Below are 13,266 nucleotides of genomic sequence, written 5' to 3' on the forward strand. Positions count from 1 at the left end.
AACAAAAAAAAAACCCAAAGTTAACAGAAGCAAAGAAATCATAAAGATCAGATCAGAAATAAATGAAAATGAAATAAAGGAAATGATAGCAAAGATCAATAAAAAGAGAAGCTGGTTCTTTGAGAAGATAAACAAAATTGATAAACCATTAGTCAGACTCAACAAAAAATGGGAGACTTCAAATCAATAGAATTATAAATGAAAAAGTAGAAGTAACAACTGACACTGCAGAAGTGCAAAGGATCATGAGAGATTACTACAAGCAGCTCTATGCCAATAAAATGGCAACCTGGAAGAAATGGACAAATTCTTAGAAAAGCACAACCTTCCGAGACTAAACCAGACAGAAATAGAAAATATAAATAGACAAATCACAGGCATTGAAATTGAAACTGTGTTTAAAAGTCTTCTAAAAAACCAAAGCCCAGGACCAAATGGCTTCACAGGTGAATTCTATCAAACATTTAGAGAAGAGCTAACACCTATCCTTCTCATACTCTTCCAAAATATAGCAGAGGGAGGAACACTCCCTAATGCATTCTACGAGATCACCATCACCCTGATACCAAAATCAGACAAAGATGTCAGAATAAAAGAAAACTACAGGGCTTCCCTGGTGGCGCAGTTGTTGAGAGTCCACCTGCCGTTGCAGGGGACATGGGTTCGTGCCCTGGTCTGGGAAGATCCCACATGCCGTGGAGTGACTAGGCCTGTGAACCATGGCCACTGAGCCTGCACCTCCGCAACCTATGCTCCCCAACGGGAGAGGCCACAACAGTGAGAGCCCTGCGTACTGAAAAATAAAAAGAAAAAAAAAAGAGAAAGAAAACTACAGGCTAATATCACTGATGAATATAGATGCAAAAATCCTCAACAAAATGCTAACAAAGAGGATCCAACAGCACATTCAAAGGATCATACCCCGTGATCAAGTGGTGTTTATCCCAGGAATCCATGGATTCTTCAATATATGCAAATCAATAAATGTGATAAAGCATATTAACAAATTGACGGAGAAAAACCATATGATCATCTGAATAGGTTCAGAAAAACCTTTTGAAAAAATTCAACACCCATTTATGATAAAAACCTTCAGAAAGTAGGCATAGAAGGAACCTACCTCAACATAATAAAGGCCATATATGACAAACCCACAGCCAACATCATTTTCAATGGTGAAAAACTGAAATCATTTCCTCTAAGATCAGGAACAAGACAATGTTGCCCACTCTCACCACTATTATTCAATATAGTTTTGGAAGTTTTGGCCACAGCAATCAGAGAAAAAAAAAGAAATAAAATGAATCCAAATCAGAAAAGAAAAAGTAAAACTGTCACTGTGTGCAGATGACATGATACTATACATAGAGAATCCTAAAGGTGCTACCAGGAAACTGCTAGAGCTAATCAATGAATTTGGTAAAGTAGCAGGATACAAAATTAATGCACAGAAATCTCTTGCATTCCTATACACTAATGATGAAGAATCTGAAAGAAAAATTAAGGAAACACTCCCATTTACCATTGCAACAAAAAGAATAAAATACCTAGGAATAAACCTACCTTAGGAGACAAAAGACCTGTATGCAGAAAACATAAGACACGGATGAAAGAAATTAAAGCTGATTAAAGAGGTGGAGAGACATGTTCCTGGATTGGAAGAATCAACATTGTTCAAATGACTATACTACCCAAAGCAATGTACAGATTCAATGCAATCCCTATCAAACTACCACTGGCATTTTTCATAGAACTAGAACAAAAAAATTCATAATTTATATGGAAACACAGAAGACCCCAAACAGCCAAAGCAGTCTTGAGAAAGAAAAATGGAGGTGGAAGAATCAGGCTCCCTGATTTCAGATTATACTACAAAGCTACAAATCAAGACAGTATGGTACTGGCAGAAAACCGGAAATACAGAGCAATGGAACAAGATAGAAAGCCCAGAGATAAACCCATGCACATATGGTCAACTTATCTTTGATAAAAGAAGCAAGAATATACAATGGAAAAAATGCAGCCTCTTCAATAAATGGTACTGGGAAAACTGGACAGCTACATGTTAGAACACTTCCTAACACCATACACAAAAATAAACTCAAAATGGATTAAAGACCTAAATGTAAGCCAGACACTATAAAACTCTTAGAGAAAAAACAGGGAGAACACTCTAAGACATAAATCACAGCAAGGTCCGTTTTGACCCACCTCCTAGAATAACGGAAATAAAAGGAAAAATAAACAAATGGGACCTAATGAAACTTAAAAGCTTTTGCACAGCAATGGAAACCATAAACAAGACGAAAAGACAACCCTCAGAATGGGAAAAAAGATTTGCAAATGAAGCAACTGACAAAGGTTTAATCTCCAAAATATAAAAGCAACTCATGCAGCTCAATGTCAAAAACACAAACAACCCAATCGAAAAATGGGCAGAAGACTTAAATAGACATTTCTCCAAAGAAGATATATAGAGTGCCAACAAACACATGAAAGGATGCTCAATATCACTAATCATTAGAGAAATGCAAATCAAAACCACAGTGAGGTATCACCTCACACCGGTCAGAATGGCCATCATCAAAAAATCTACAAACAATAAATGATGGAGAGAGTGTGACGAAAAGGGAACCCTCTTGCACTGTTGGTGGGAATGTAAATTGATACAGCCAGTATGGAGAACAGCATGGAGCTTCCTAAAAAACCTAAAAATGGAACTACTATATGACCCAGCAATCCCACTACTGGGCATATACACTGAAAAAAAACATAATTCAAAGTAGAGTCATGTAGCACAATGTTCATTGCCGCACTAATTACAATAACCAGGACGTGGAAGCAACCTAAGTATCCATTGACAGATGAATGGATAAAGAAGATGTGGCACATATATACAATGGAATATTACTCAGCCATAAAAAGAAATGAAATTGAGTTATCTGTAGTGAGGTAGATGGACCTAGAGTCTGTCATACAGAGTGAAGTCAGAAAGTGATAAACAAATACTGTATGCTAACACATATATATGGTATTAAAAAAAATGCTTCTGAAGAACCTAGGGCAGGACAGGAAAAAAGACACAGACATAGAGAATGGACTTGAGGACACAGGGAAGGGGAAGGGTAAGCTTGGAGGAAGTGAGGGAGTGAATGGGACATATATTCACCACCAAATGTAAAATAGATCGCTAGTGGGAAGCAGCCACATAGCACATGGAGATCAGCTTGGTGCTTTGTGTCACCCTAGAAGGGTGGGATATGGAGGGTGGGAGGGAGACCTAAAAGGGAGGAGATATTGGATATATGTATATGGATAGCTCATTCACTTTGTTATAAAGCAGAAACTAACACAATATTGTAAAGCAATTATACTCCAGTAAAGATGTTAAAAATAAATAAATAGCTTTAAAAAAAGTGAATGAATAAGTGCACAAATATTTAGCCTAGTAGGATGTGTAGGTCATTTTTCTTAGTTCTGTTGTCTAAGCCAGTAATTCCTCTCTTTTACCATCTTACAACTGCTTATTTCATTTGACATGGTACTTGCAGTCATCATGTATTTCCACAGGGACTGAAAGTCTAAGGATTCTATACAATTTGACCACTTTCTTTGTAATTTTTGACTCCACGTTTTACAATGTTCCTAAGACTGTCCCCAGTAGGATTGAGTTCTGGTTGCCAACAATGACAAAAAACTAATTAGTATATATTTATGGGTTTATTTTACCCTTCCTTGCTCATTTTCCCTATTCCTTCAGTTTTGCTTCCTGGATCAGTCCAAAGTAAACTATCTGAATGTAAGTTCTGGTCTTAGGATCTGTTTTGGGTCAACCCAAAATTCATGGATGAATTACTGGCACAATTCTTCTGAAAAGCTGCCGAACCCTGACTATGGAATGAAGTATTTAATTCTTTGGCAAACTGATGAAAACCTAGCTTACTTCAATTTTGTAATATTGATTTTAGACAAAATTGAAAATAGTTTGTTATACAAACTATGGTTCTTAAAATGTTGTATCTGTATTGGATTCTTTATGTGACTCTGTGACAACCATGTTTAAATTCTTTGTAATATTTGTTCCAAATCTTCTCTAGCCTTAAAATAGTGTAAATATAGCCAATATTTTATAATAACTATAAATGGAATATAACCTTTAAAAATTGTGAATCACACTATATTGTACACCTGTATCCTATATAATATTGCACATCAGCTATACTCCAATAAAAAAAGAAAAATAATGTTAAGTACTCAATAAAAAAATGAGACTAAAAATTATTAGATTTAGGGCAAAATTCTCTTCATTGTGAAAATGCTATATTGTTATTTACATTATTTCTCTTATTATTTCTGGGTCATAGACAATATCATGAACAAATTCTATAGATATAGCCTTTCACAAAAGCCAGGCTAAAAGAACATTGAAAGGAATAGAATTGACAATAATAGATAACAGATATAACATGTATTGAATTACTTATATATATGTAGTGCTGCTTTAATGCTTTAAGGTATAATGTCTATTACATATTTTGTATTTCTTAAACTTATGACTGATTTTCATGCCACCATTATGGTTTTTACTTTGACTTTGCTGAAGAGACAGGTTTTGATTTCTTGTGTCATCTGCCTAACCCTGTAATATAATAGTAATGCTCCCCAAATTGGGATTTCAACTTATCTCCACTCAGGATCTTATGGTTTAATTATAACTGCTGATTTTTTTGGATGCGGTTTTGCTCATTATATTTTCTTTTTTATTTAGTTGGATAACATTGTCATTGGTTTGTTCACTCCTCAGTTTTTCCAATTATTTTTATGCACTTTAGGTTTAATCAATTAATTTTCCAAGCTGTAAATTATCCATTTGAGATTCTAATTTGTGTTTAATGTATGTCTTAACACCATGATTTGTTTCATGTTTGTAATTAATTTTGAGCTTTGAAAATAAAATTGCATGACAAATCATTATGGGCAATGCCACTGCCATAGTCAGCAAAGATGAAATTTGTCATATAAGCAAATTTTCTTTTCCTTTTGATGTTTTTTAGGAAAGTTTTAGCAGTTTAAAAAGAGTGAGATTGTCATGTCAGTCCAGATAAATAGCAAGTACACTTTTATATTAAAGCAGCACTCTTAATATCTAAGTAATTATAATATGTGCTAAATCAGTTATCTATTACTGTATAACAAACCACTCCAAAACTTAGATGCTTAAGACAATAACAATTTATTATTTTTCACAAGTCTGTGCATCACACGGGCTGTTGGGTTGATCTGGGCCAGGCCTGGTTAGACTCCCATACATCTATGTCAAAAGGACATGTCAGTAGGTGGATTGACTTCTGGAAATTGGCTGATTGTTGGGTGAGGCAAATGACACTACTGTGCTGCTCTCTTAACATTCAGCAGCCTAGTCAGGGCTTGCTCATATGGCAGTTGCTGGACTTGAAGGGCAAGAGTGAAATCATGGAAAATCCCTTGAAACCTAGTTTTAGAACTAGCCCTTAATTTCCTCCACGTTCTATTGGCCAAATCAAGTTACAAGGACAGCTCAGACATAAGGGATGGAGAAATAGAGTCCTCTCTATGGAAGGAGTGGCAAAGTTATTTTGTAAGGGACTCAGTTCAGGGAGGGGAAGAATTGTGGCCATTTGTTCAATCTGCTCTTTTCAATTAAGTCTGACCTCCCAAACCTTTCAGTTTTCAAGCTTTCATGAATATTATTTTCCTACCTCTTCTCTCCATCTCATTCATAAAGTGTATCTCTGAAAATAGATATTTTGTGCCTGCAGATGTATCATTTATTATTTTTAATATTTCAGAGATCTCTATGTTATTAACTTGCTTATATTTTCCTTGTGAATATTATGGCAGTCACAAGAGTACATAATAAGAAAGTTTAAATAAGTTTTGTGACCTTTTTGAGGTAATAAACACATGTTACTATATAATGTGGAAGTAAAATTTGTCATATAAACCTGTAACTGTAGTTTTAAACCTGTTCACTCTCAATTTTGGTTTCATTGATTCAAATGCCACTCCATCACTTATTACCTGCATGATTTTGGGCAAGTTTCTTATCCTTTTTTTTTTTTTTTTTTAACCCAGCAATGTTTATTTATTTCATTTTACTTTATTTTTTTTATTTTTATTTTTTTTTATTTTTTTTTATTTTTTATTAGTTTCTGCTTTATAACAAAGTGAATCAGTCATACATATACATCTGTTCCCACATCCCTTCCCTCATGCATCTCCCTCCCTCCCACCCTCCCCATCCCACCCCTCCAGGCGGTCACAAAGCACCGAGCTGATCTCCCTGTGCTCTGAGGCTGCTTCCCACTATCTATCTACCTTACGTTTGGTAGTGTATATATGTCCATGCCTCTCTTTCGCTTTGTCACAGCTTACCCTTCCCCCTCCCCATATCCACAAGTCCATTCTCAAGTAGGTCTGTGTCTTTATTCCCGTTTAACCCCTAGGTTCTTCATGACATTTTTTTTTTAAATTCCGTATATATGTGTTAGCATACGGTATTTGTCTTTCTCTTTCTGACTTACTTCACTCTGTATGACAGACTCTAGGTCTATCCATCTCATTACAAATAGTTCAGTTTCATTTCTTTTTATGGCTGAGTAATATTCCATTGTATATATGTGCCACATCTTCTTTATCCATTCATCCGATGATGGACACTTAGGTTGTTTCCAGCTCCGGGCTATTGTGAATAGAGCTGCAATGAACATTTTGGTACATGTCTCTTTTGGAATTATGGTTTTCTCAGGGTATATGCCTAGTAGTGGGATTGCTGGGTCATATGGTAGTTCTATTTTTAGTTTTTTAAGGAACCTCCATACTGTTCTCCATAGTGGCTGTACCAATTCACATTCCCACCAGCAGTGCAACAGTGTTCCCTTTTCTCCACACCCTCTCCAGCATTTATTGTTTCTAGATTTCTTGATGATGGCCATTCTGACTGGTGTGAGATGATATCTCAATGTGGTTTTGATTTGCATTTCTCTAATGATTAATGATGTTGAGCATTCTATCATGTGTTTGTTGGCAGTCTGTATATCTTCTTTGGAGAAATGTCTATTTAGGTCTTCTGCCCATTTTTGGATTGGGTTGTTTGTTTTTTTGCTATTGAGCTGCATGAGCTGTTTATAAATTTTGGAGATTAATCCTTTGTCAGTTGCTTCATTTGCAAATATTTTCTCCCATTCTGAGGGTTGTCTTTTGGTCTTGTTTATGGTTTCCTTTGCTGTGCAAAAGCTTTGAAGTTTCATTAGGTCCCATTTGTTTATCTTTGTTTTTATTTCCATTTCTCTAGGAGGTGGGTCCAAAAGGATCTTGCTGTGATTTATGTCATAGAGTATTCTACCTATGTTTTCCTCTAAGAGTTTGATAGTTTCTGGCCTTACATTTAAGTCTTTAATCCATTTTGAGCTTATTTTTGTGTATGGTGTTAGGGAATGATCTAATCTCATACTTTTACATGTCCCTGTCCAGTTTTCCCAGCACCACTTATTGAAGAGGCTGTCCTTTCTCCACTGTACATTCCTGCCTCCTTTATCAAAGATAAGTTGGCCATATGTGCGTGGATTTATCTCTGGGCTTTCTATCCTGATCCACTGATCTATCTTTCTGTTTTTATGCCAGTACCACACTGTCTTGATTACTGTAGCTTTGTAGTATAGTCTGAAGTCAGGGAGCCTGATTCCTCCAGCTCCGTTTTTGGTTCTCAAGATTGCTTTGGCTATTCGGGGTCTTTTGTTTTTCCAAACAAATTTTGAAATTTTTTGTTCTAGTTCTGTGAAAAATGCCAGTGGTAGTTTGATAGGGATTGCATTGAATCTGTAGATTGCTTTGGGTAGTAGAGTCATTTTCACAATATTGATTCTTCCAATCCAGGAGCATGGTATATCTCTCCATCTATTTGTATCATCTTTAATTTCTTTCATCAGTGTCTTATAATTTTCTGCATACAGGTCTTTTGTCTCCTTAGGTAGGTTTATTCCTAGATATTTTATTCTTTTTGTTGCGATGGTAAATGGGAGTGTTTTCTTGATTTCATTTTCAGATTTTTCATCATTAGTGTACAGGAATGCCACAGATTTCTGTACATTAATTTTGTATCCTGCTACTTTACCAAATTCATTGATTAGCTCTAGTAGTTTTTCGGTAGCATCTTTAGGATTCTCTATGTATAGTATCATGTCATCTGCAAACAGTGACAGCTTTACTTCTTCTTTTCCAATTTGGATTCCCTTTATTTCCTTTTCTTCTCTGATTGCTGTGGCTAAAACTTCCAAAACTATGTTGAATAAGAGTGGTGAGAGTGGGCAGCCTTGTCTTGTTCCTGATCTTAGTGGAAATGGTTTCAGTTTTTCACCATTGAGGAAAATGTTGGCTGTGGGTTTGTCATATATGGCCTTTATTATGTTGAGGAAAGTTCCCTCTATGCCTACTTTCTGCAGGGTTTTTATCATAAATGGGTGTTGAATTTTGTCGAAAGCTTTCTCTGCATCTATTGAGATGATCATATGGTTTTTCTCCTTCAACTTGTTAATATGGTGTATCACATTGATTGATTTGCGTATATTGAAGAATCCTTGCATTCCTGGAATAAACCCCACTTGATCATGGTGTATGATCCTTTTATTGTGCTGTTGGATTCTGTTTGCTAGTATTTTGTTGAGAATTTTTGCATCTATGTTCATCAGTGATATTGGCCTGTAGTTTTCTTTCTTTGTGACATCCTTGCCTGGTTTTGGTATCAAGGTGATGGTGGCCTCGTAGAATGAGTTTGGGAGTGTTCCTTCCTCTGATATTGTTTAGAAGAGTTTGAGAAGGATGGGTGTTAGCTCTTCTCTAAATGTTTGATAGAATTCGCCTGTGAAGCCATCTGGTCCTGGGCTTTTGTTTGATGGAAGATTTTTAATCACAGTTTCAATTTCAGTGCTTGTGATAGGTCTATTCATATTTTCTATTTCTTCCTGAGTCAGTCTGGGCAGGCTGTGCATTTCTAAGAATTTGTCCATTTCTTCCAGGTTGTCCATTTTATGGGCATAGAGTTGCTTATAGTAATCTCTCATGATCTTTTGTATTTCTGCAGTGTCAGTTGTTACTTCTCCATTTTCATTTCTAATTCTATTGATTTGAGTCTTCTCCCTTCTTTTCTTGATGAGTCTGGCTAATGGTTTATCAATTTTGTTTATCTTCTCAAAGAACCAGCTTTTAGTTTTATTGATCTTTGCTATTGTTTCCTTCATTTCTTTTTCATTTATTTCTGATCTGATTTTTATGATTCCTTTCATTCTGCTAACTTTGGGATGTTTTTGTTCTTCTTTCTCTAATTGCTTTAGGTGCAAGGTTAGGTTGTTTATTCGAGATGTTTCCTGTTTCTTAAGGTGGGATTGTATTGCTATAAACTTCCCTCTTAGAACTGCTTTTGCTGCATCCCATAGGTTTTGGGTCATCGTGTCTCCACTGTCATTTGTTTCTAGGTATTTTTTAATTTCCTCTTTGATTTCTTCAGTGATCACTTCGTTATTAAGTAGTGTATTGTTTAGCCTCCATGTGTTTGTATTTTTTACAGCTCTTTTCCTGTAATTGATATCTAGTCTCATAGCATTGTGGTCAGAAAAGACACTTGATACAATTCCAATTTTCTTAAATTTACCAAGGCTTGATTTGTGACCCAAGATATGATCTATCCTGGAGAATGTTCCATGAGCACTTGAGAAAAATGTGTATTCTGTTGTTTTTGGATGGAATGTCCTATAAATATCAACTAAGTCCATCTTGTTTAATGTATCATTTAAAGCTTGTGTTTCCTTATTTATTTTCATTTTGGAAGATCTGTCCATTGGTGAAAGTGGGGTGTTAAAGTCCCCTATTATGATTGTGTTACTGTCGATTTCTCCTTTTATGGCTGTTAGTATTTGCCTTATGTATTGAGGTGCTCCTATGTTGGGTGCATAAATATTTACAATTGTTATATCTTCTTCTTGGATCGTTCCCTTGATCATTATGTATTGTCCTTCTTTGTCTCTTCTAGTAGTCTTTATTTTAAAGTCTATTTTTTCTGATATGAGAATTGCCACTCCAGCTTTCTTTTGGTTTCCATTTGCATGGAATATCTTTTTCCATCCCCTTACTTTCAGTCTGTATGTGTCTCTAGGTCTGAAGTGGGTCTCTTGTAGACAGCATATATATGGGTCTTGTTTTTGTATCCATTCAGCCAATCTGTGTGTTTTGGTGGGAGCATTTAGTCCATTTACATTTAAGGTAATTATCGATATGTATGTTCCTATTCCCATTTTCTTAATTGTTTTGGGTTTGTTATTGTAGGTCTTTTCCTTCGTTGTATTTCTTGCCTAGAGAAGTTCCTTTAGCATTTGTTGTAAAGCTGGTTTGGTGGTGCTGAACTCTCTCAGCTTTTGCTTGTCTGTAAATGTTTTAATTTCTCCATCAACTCTGAATGAGATCCTTGCTGGTTAGAGTAATCTTGGTTGCAGGTTTTTCTCTTTCATCACTTTAATTATGTCCTGCCACTCCCTTCTGGCTTGTAGAGTTTCTGCTGAGAGATCAGCTGTTATCCTGATGGGGATTCCCTTGTGTGTTATTTGTTGTTTTTGCCTTGCTGCTTTTAATATGATTTCTTTGTGTTTAATTTTTGACAGTTTGATTAATATGTGTCTTGGCGTATTTCTCCTTGGATTTTTTCTGTATGGGACTCTCTGTGCCTCCTGGACTTGATTAACTATTTCCTTTCCCATATTAGGGAACTTTTCAACTATAATCTCTTCAAATATTTTCTCAGTCCCTTTCTTTTTCTCTTCTTCTTCTGGAACCCCTATCATTCGAATGTTGGTGCGTTTAATGTTGTCCCAGAGGTCTCTGAGACTGTCCTCTGTTCTTTTCATTCTTTTTTCTTTATTTTGCTCTGCAGCAGTTATTTCCACTATTTTATCTTCCACCTCACTTATCCGTTCTTCTGCCTCAGTTATTCTGCTATTGATCCCATCTAGAGTATTTTTTATTTCATTTATTGTGTTTTTAATCGATGCTTGATTCATCTTTAGTTCTTCTAGATCCTTGTTAACTGTTTCTTGCATTTTGTCTATTCTATTTCCAAGATTTTGGATCTTGGAAATAGAATCTTGGATCATCTTTACCATCATTATTCTGAATTCTTTTTCAGGTAGACTGCCTATTACCTCTTCATTTGTTAGGTCTGGTGGGTTTTTAACTTGCTCCTTCTCCTGCTGTGTGTTTTTCTGTCTTCTCATTTTGCTTATGTTACTGTGTTTGGGGTCTCCTTTTTGCAGGCTGCAGGTTCGTAGTTCCCGTTGTTTTTGGTGTCTGTCCCCAGTGGCTAAGGTTGGTTTAGTCGGTTGTGTAGGCTTCCTAGTGGAGGGGACTATTTCCTGTGTTCTGGTGGGTGAGGCTGGATGTTGTCTTTCTGGTGGGCAGGTCCACGTCTGGTGGTGTGTTTTGGGGTGTCTGCGGACTTTTTATGATTTTAGGCCGCCTCTCTGCTAATGGGTGGCGTTGTTTTCTTGTCTTGCTAGTTGTTTGGCATAGGGTGTCCAGCACTGTAGCTTGCTGGTCGTTGAGTGAAGCTGGGTGCTGGTGTTGAGATGGAGATCTCTGGAAGATTTTCGCCGTTTGATATTATGTGGAGCTGGGAGGTCTCTTGTGGATCAGTGTCCTGAAGTTGGCTCTCTCACCTCAGAGGCACAGCACTGACTCCTGGCTCCTCAATTTGGGATGATTTGTTTTCTATTCATGTATTCCACAGATGCAGGGTACATCAAGTTGATTGTTGAGCTTTAATCCGCTGCTTCTGAGGCTGCTGGGAGAGGTTTCCCTTTCTCTTCTTTGTTCTCACAGCTCCTGGGTCTCAGCTTTGGATTTGGCCCCGCCTCTGCGTGTAGGTCGCCGGAGGGCGTCTGTTCTTCGCTCAGACAGGACAGGGTTAAAGGAGCAGCCGCTTCGGGGACTCTGGCTCACTCAGGCCGGGCGGGAGGGAGGGGCACGGAGTGCGGCGCGAGCCTGCAGCGGCAGATGTCGGCGTGACGTTGCACCAGCCCGAGGCGCGCTGTGCGTTCTCCCAGCTAAGCCGCCCCTGGATCCCGGGACCCCGGCAGTGGCGGGCTGCACAGGCTCCCGGAAGGGCGGTGTGGACAGTGACCTGCGCTCGCACACAGGCTTCTTGGCGCGGCAGCAGCAGCCCCAGCGTCCCACGCCCGTCACTGGGCTCCGCGCTTTCAGTTGTGACTCGCGCCCGTCTGTGGAGCCCCTTTAAGCAGCGCTCTTAATCCCCCCTCCTCGCGCACCAGGAAACCAAGAGGGAAGAAAAAGTCTCTTGCCTCTTTCGCAGCTCCAGAGTTTTCCTGGACTCCCTGCCGGCTAGCTGTGGCACATTAGCCCCCTTCAGGCTGAGTTCTCGCCGCCAGCCCCAGTCCTCTCCCTGCGCTCTGACCGTAGCCCGAGCCTCAGCTTCCAGCGCCGCCCGCCCTGGTGGGCGAGCAGACAAGCCTCTTGGGCTGGTGAGTGCTGCTCAGCACCGATCCTCTGTGCGGGAATCTCTCCGCTTTGCCCTACCCAGGTATGTGGGGAGTTTCTTGCCTTTTGGGAGGTCTGGGGTCTTCTGCCAGCATTCAGTAGGTGTTCTGTAGGAGTTGTTCCACGTGTAGCTGTATTTCTGGTGTATCCGTGGGGAGGAAGGTGATCTCCGCGTCTTACTCTTCCGCCATCTTACCCGGAAGTGTTCTTATCCTTTTTATGTCTGAATTTACTCATCTTTAAAATGGACGATTAATAGTATTTTCCTTATGCTTTTGTATTAGGGATTAAGTTAGGTAAATATGTAAAACACTTAGAATAGTGCCTGACATATAGAAATACTCAATATATGAAAGATATTATTTGGATTATTAACCAAAGGACTATTGTTGCCTATCAGCTTATCATCCCTTATCCTATATTTTGTGATTTCTGCAGAAGAATGTAACTCATTGGGGGAAAATATTTTGGAATTCAGAAAACAGTACTGATTGGGAAAATTAGACTCGTAAAATGTTCAATTTATATTTCAGAATAGAATTGGAAACAATTCAATTAAATTTGTTGTAACAGATACCTGACCATTTCCTGTTGTGTTAGTCCTTGTGATAGATGCTGCTGATATAAGGAGAAGTAAGACATGGTCCCTGCTCTAAAGGAGCAGAAAAGATTCCGCATACTCATCTTTTC

Source organism: Mesoplodon bidens (assembly GCF_964165515.1).
Source record: "Mesoplodon bidens genome assembly, chromosome: 1".
NCBI classification, from domain to species: domain Eukaryota; kingdom Metazoa; phylum Chordata; class Mammalia; order Artiodactyla; family Ziphiidae; genus Mesoplodon; species Mesoplodon bidens.